The sequence below is a fragment of the Oryx dammah genome, unplaced genomic scaffold, assembly GCF_014754425.2.
Source record: "Oryx dammah isolate SB20612 unplaced genomic scaffold, SCBI_Odam_1.1 HiC_scaffold_1, whole genome shotgun sequence".
Taxonomy (NCBI): Eukaryota; Metazoa; Chordata; class Mammalia; order Artiodactyla; family Bovidae; genus Oryx; species Oryx dammah.
Genome location: NW_024070185.1, coordinates 77,572,609 through 77,578,727, shown reverse-complemented (window position 1 = coordinate 77,578,727; position 6,119 = coordinate 77,572,609). Strand labels below are relative to the sequence as shown.

At 40.4% G+C, this 6,119-nt stretch overlaps 1 pseudogene; it reads right to left on the bottom strand.

Moving 5' to 3' along the window:
• Positions 1 to 4,692: 4,692 nt before the first annotated feature.
• Positions 4,693 to 5,516, bottom strand: LOC120866856 (annotated as a pseudogene).
• Between the last annotated feature and the right edge of the window lie 603 nt (positions 5,517 to 6,119).

Genomic DNA, 6,119 nt, shown 5'->3' with positions numbered 1-6,119 from the left:
TTGACTTGGCTTGTTATTATACTTCTGTGAGCTTGATCTATTTCTTCTAAGGGAAAGAAATAGATTAGTCCTGGACCAACTTCAGGTTGCTTAGGTACAGTTTAGGAAGGAAAGGCTATGTGCCTGTGCACCATTTTACATGAAGTTCAAATTTTAAAACATAAGAGCCAGCATTTACACAACTGTTCTGAGCTTCCCCAAAATTGGATTTTCACGCTGGTGTTCATCCTCCAGGTGGCAGCAATCCCTCTTACCAGAAAGTGGCAATCATAGTAGCTCTAGTTTTGCATCTGCCTGTGCCAATGGAGGAGATATAAAAGCTGTGGGTCCAATCCCTGGGAGGTGAATATCTCCTGGAGGAGGGCACAGCAACCCACTTCAATCTTCTTGCCTGGAGAATCCCCATGGACAGAGGAGCCTGGCGGGCTACAGTCCATAGGGTTGCAAAGAGTCAGACACGACTGAAGTGACTGAGCGCACAGGCACATGTGTCTGTCCATAATATACATCTCTGTTCCAACAGTGCTCTTGCCTGGAGAACCCCAGGGACGGAGGAGCCTGGTGGGCTGCCGTCTGTGGGGTCGCACGGAGTTGGACACGACTGAAGCGACTTAGCTGTAGCTGTTCCAATAGTGAAAGCAAACTTAGTGTCCCAGGCTCAAACCTGCAAAGTGAAAGGCTCACCTATATCCTAATCTGAGTAACTTTCAAACCTAGACAATAGTCTCCCAAATCGCTGTAATTGTGTGTAGTTGTCTGACCTGATGTAGCCAGAAAGTGTTAGTCTCTCAGTCTTGTCTGACCCTTCATGACCCCATGGACTGTAGCCCACCAGTTTCCTCTGTCCATGGGATTTCCCAGGCAAGAACACTGGAATGGGTTGCCATTTCCTTCTCCAAGGGATCATCCTGACCCAGGGATTGAACCCACGTCTCCTGCATTGGCAGGTGAGTTCTTTACTGTCTGAGCCACCAGGGGGCCTCTGATGTAGCTGGAACTACTAGCTATTCACAGAAAATTGATTTCCCCTCCCAAATGGCAGTGGTTAGACTACATTTCCCAGCGTGCTTCAGGGTAGATGTGATTATTGTAACTGAATTTAGCTGGTGGCTTGTAAGTAGAAGTACCTTTATAGAAATAAGTGTAAATCTTCTGCCCCTTGTCCCACTTCCACAATCTGGTTACAATGAGCCCCTAAGAGCAACAAAGATGGAAAGAGTCTGGGTTCCTCAGTCACCTCCTGGAGAACAAACATCAGAGTCGCAATAACCAGGACTGTTACACAAATGAGGAGTCTAATTCTATTGCACTTGAACCATTGTATCTCCTGGGGTTTCTTTGTTACAGCACTTTTGCTTACCCTAATACCATACTCTGAAGATAATGTTAAAATGGACATTTCTTTTTTCTTTTTCTGATTTTTTTTCCTTTATTTTATCATAATTGAAAAATGAAATCACTTAACATGAATACTTGATACATAATTTCCTTAGAGCTTCTCTATGGTGAAACAAAACTGTACATATTTAAAGAGTGTATATAATACTAACATTCATGACAATTTCAAACCAACTAGCATTGGTATAGCTTCAAATTACTATTAGTTGTGGCTATATATGGAAAAAAGACACAAAGCTTATTATGGCCCAGCATGCCAGAAAGACTTAATCTTACATTGTCACAGAGCTCAAACATGGCTCTGTGTAGACATGTAGAATGTGAAGACACTATAAACTGCCATCCGCTTCTCCTAAGTGTCTTAAAACAAACGTTGGGAAAATACTCAGTACCTCAAATACAGTAACTAACAAAAATATCTCCAAATTTAAGGGCCTAGATCTGATAGATAGAGTGCCTGATGAACTATGGAATGAGGTTCGTGACATTGTACAAGAGACAGGGATCAAGACCATCCCTGTGGAAAAGAAATGCAAAAAAGCAAAATGGCTGTCTGGGGAGGCCTTACAAATAGCTATGAAAAGAAGAGAGGCGAAAAGCAAAGGAGAAAAGGAAAGATATAAGCATCTGAATGCAGAGTTCCAAAGAATACAAAGAAGAGATAAGAAAGCCTTCTTCAGTGATCAATGCAAAGAAATAGAGGAAAAAAACAGAATGGGAAAGACTAGAGATCTCTTTAAGAAAACTAGAGATACCAAGGGAACATTTCATGCAAAGATGGGCTCGATAAAGGACAGAAATGGTATGGACCTAACAGATGCAGAAGATATTAAGAAGAGGTGGCAAGAATACATGAAAGAACTGTACAAAAAAGATCTTCATGACCCAGATAATCATGATGATGTGATCACTAATCTAGAGCCAGACATCTTGGAATGTGAAGTCAAGTTGGCCTTAGAAAGCATCACTATGAACAAAGCTAGTGGAGGTGATGGAATTCCAGTTGAGCTGTTTCAAATCCTGAAAGATGATGCTGTGAAAGTGCTGCACTCAATATGCCAGCAAATTTGGAAAACTCATCAGTGGCCATAGGACTGGAAAAGGTCAGTTTTCATTCCAATTCCTAAGAAAGGCAATGCCAAAGAATGCTCAAACTACCACACAATTGCACTCATCTCACATGCTTGTAAAGTAATGCTCAAAATTCTCCAAGACAAGCTTCAGCAATACACGAACCGTGAACTCCCTGATGTTCAAGCTGGATTTAGAAAAGGCAGAGGAACCAGAGATCAAATTGCCAACATCCGCTGGATCATGGAAAAAGCAAGAGAGTTCCAGAAAAACATCTATTTCTGCTTTATTGGCTATGCCAAAGCCTTTGACTGTGTGGATCACAAGAAACTGTGGAAAATTCTGAAAGAGATGGGAATACCAGACCACCTAGCCTGCCTCTTGAGAAATCTGTATGCAGGCCAGGAAGCAACAGTTAGAACTGGACATGGAACAACAGACTGGTTCCAAATTGGGAAAGGACTACGTCAAGGCTGTATATTGTCACCCTGCTTATTTAACTTATGTGCAGAGTACATCATGAGAAATGCTGGAATGGAAGAAGCACAAGCTGGAATCAAGATTGCCAGGAGAAATATCAATAACCTCAGATATGCAGATGACACCACCCTTATGGCAGAAAGTGAAGAGAAATTAAAAAGCCTCTTGATGAAAGTGAAAGAGGAGCGCGAAAAAGTTGGCTTAAAGCTCAACATTCAGAAAACGAAGATCATGGCAACCGGTCCCATCACTTCATGGGAAATAGATGGGGAAACAGTGGAAACAGTGTCAGACTTTATTTTTGGGGGCTCCAAAATCACTGCAGATGGTGACTGCAGCCATGAAATTAAAAGACGCTTACTCCTTGGAAGAAAAGTTATGACCAACCTAGATAGTATATTCAAAAGCAGAGACATTACTTTGCTGACTAAGGTCCGTCTAGTCAAGGCTCTGGTTTTTCCAGTAGTCATGTATGGATATGAGAGTTGGACTGTGAAGAAGGCTGAGCGCTGAAGAATTGATGCTTTTGAACTGTGGTGTTGGAGAAGACTCTTGAGAGTCCCTTGGACTGCAAGGAGATCCAACCAGTCCATTCTGAAGGAGATCAGCCCTGGGATTTCTTTGAAAGGAATGATGCTAAAGCTGAAACTCCAGTACTTTGGCCACCTCATGTGAAGAGTTGACTCATCAGAAAAGACTTTGATGCTGGGAGGGAGTGGGGGCAGGAGAAGAAGGGGACAACCGAGGATGAGATGGCTGGATGGCATCACAGACTCATGGACGTGAGTCTGAGTGAACTCCGGGAGATGGTAATGCACAGGGAGGCCTGGCGTGCTGCAATTCCTGGGGTCGCAGAGTCGGACACGACTGAGCAACTGAACTGAACTGAACTACTTTTTGCCCAGAGTGATTAAGGACAAAAAAAAAATAGGAATTCTGTAGCTTTATTACCCGATAAACTGCTAATAAGCCCCTGTTAAAAGTTCTTTAGACATTATACCGGAGAAGGCAATGGCAACCCACTCCAGTAATTTTGCCTGGAAAATCCCATGAACGGAGGAGCCTGGTAGGCTACAGTCTATGGGGTTTCGAAGAGTTGGATACGACTGAGCAACTTCACATTCACTTTTTGCTTTCATGCACTGGAGAAGGAAATGGCAACCGACTCCAGTGTTCTTGCCTGGAGAATCCGGGGACAGGAGCCTGGGTGGCTGCTGTCTATGGGGTCGCACAGAGTCGGACACAACTGATGTGACCTAGCAGCAGCAGCAGCAGACATTACACCTACTTGTCTTGGTCTTCTGATCATATATATATTCACATATACATATGCATTTTTTCAAGTAAAGAAATGTTTAACAGATGTAAACTATTTATTGAATATTTGCCACCAAATATTGTTAAATACATTATCTTGCAGCATATCACTTTCAGGTTAAAATGTCAGAAACAAATACCAATATTTACAATTCTTTTAAAGAATGTTATATAATGACACATTAAGGCATAAATTCTTTCGGCTTATAATTCTTAAAAGAATGATAATAGCAAAGTGATGCAAAATCTTCAATGTGAGATTATGATTAAGCTACATTTTACAAAAATGTGGTGTAAGATGGCAATAATCCCATTCAACATCCTGGGTTATTAGATCCCTTCAGGAGGGACTGATAATTTATACAGTCAAACTTTAAAATTTACACATAAAAGCAGTCCAATGCTATCACTGAGAAGTATATCTCTTAACATATACAACTCTCAGGCCACAGTTTTGAAGGTCTGAAGTATCAAGTTGGTTTGATGAATTAGTCTGTTGGCACTTATGAAAACGTTTATTGCCTTGCCATTTTTTAAATAGGTTTTCAGAGTATCACTGAAACTTTTGGAGTACTTTACGAATTCTTTCTTTTGGTGTTCAAGTGCCCTGCGGTTCTGGAATTGATATTTCTTGAAGACATTGTTTACTGTATCAAGAAGTTCTTTTATTGCACTAGCTATATCCTTGATTGTCTGCAGAAACCTCACTCTGTCGTTGACCTCATCTGGGATCTTACTGAGAATTTGTTTAAGTTCTTGTACCTTTTCATTTAGGTTCTGAAATTCTGGCTTTGATCGTTCAATCATATACTCTTCTATATCACCAGCTGCCATTCGAAGAAGGGATTCTGTGAAGTTGACTTCTACACTTTTTTCTCTAAAATTCTCATAATTATGTCTTGTGTGAGACCTGGATTTTCTTTTTTAGCCTTAATGAAACCTGCTCTCAATGTCTGAGCTGCAGACAGATTTACTTGTTCTAGCTCATTAAACACAGGATACATGACTGCATAGAAACCATAGAAGTGGTCTCAGCTTCATTCTTCATCTCTTCCATTGTCATCCTCATTCAAAAGCCAACTACAGTAGAAAAAGCAGTGCTAAAATGCAGAGGAATCTTCATTCACAGCAGTCTTTCTTCTCTCTCTTTTTTTTTTTGTGATAAAAGAATAAAGCACAAAACATATACTGACCGACTATTGAGGTACTGACTTCACTTGCCACCTTTGAAGCCCTCTTCAACTCCCTGATCAATTCACTCTGGTGATGCTAGATGGATCCAAGAGGAACCCTAAAATTGACATTTCTGAATTTTTTTCTGAATATATCATTGGGAGATGGTGGTGAAGGATAGAGAAAACTGGTGTGCTGCAGTCCATGGGGTCTCGAAGAATCGGACATGACTGAGCAATCAAGTAACAGCATACAAGGGTAATCAACATGGACATCTATTGTCTTGAATAAACTAAGACACTGATTTAAATCTTTTATAACTGAAGTTTTTAAGTAACACAAAATAATTTGTTTCAAAAGGAAGGTAGAATTTATATTTTTATTTTTGGATGCTCTCAAATTTTTATAAAACAGTTCTCCAATTATTGTCAAAAAATCATGTAGAATGTATGTTTTTTGATAAATGAATATTCTTTTATGCTTAAATGAGTTAGCGTTCATTCTTTTATTTTAAGGTACAGTATAGGACAGTACTTCTCAGTTTGCTTATATTCTAACAGTGAAGAAATTAGATTCATGCATATATAACTTGGGCTTCCCTGGTGGCTTAAATGGTAAAGAATCTGCCTGCAATGAAGGAGACCCAGTTTGATCCCTGGGTTGAAAAGATCCCTGGAGAA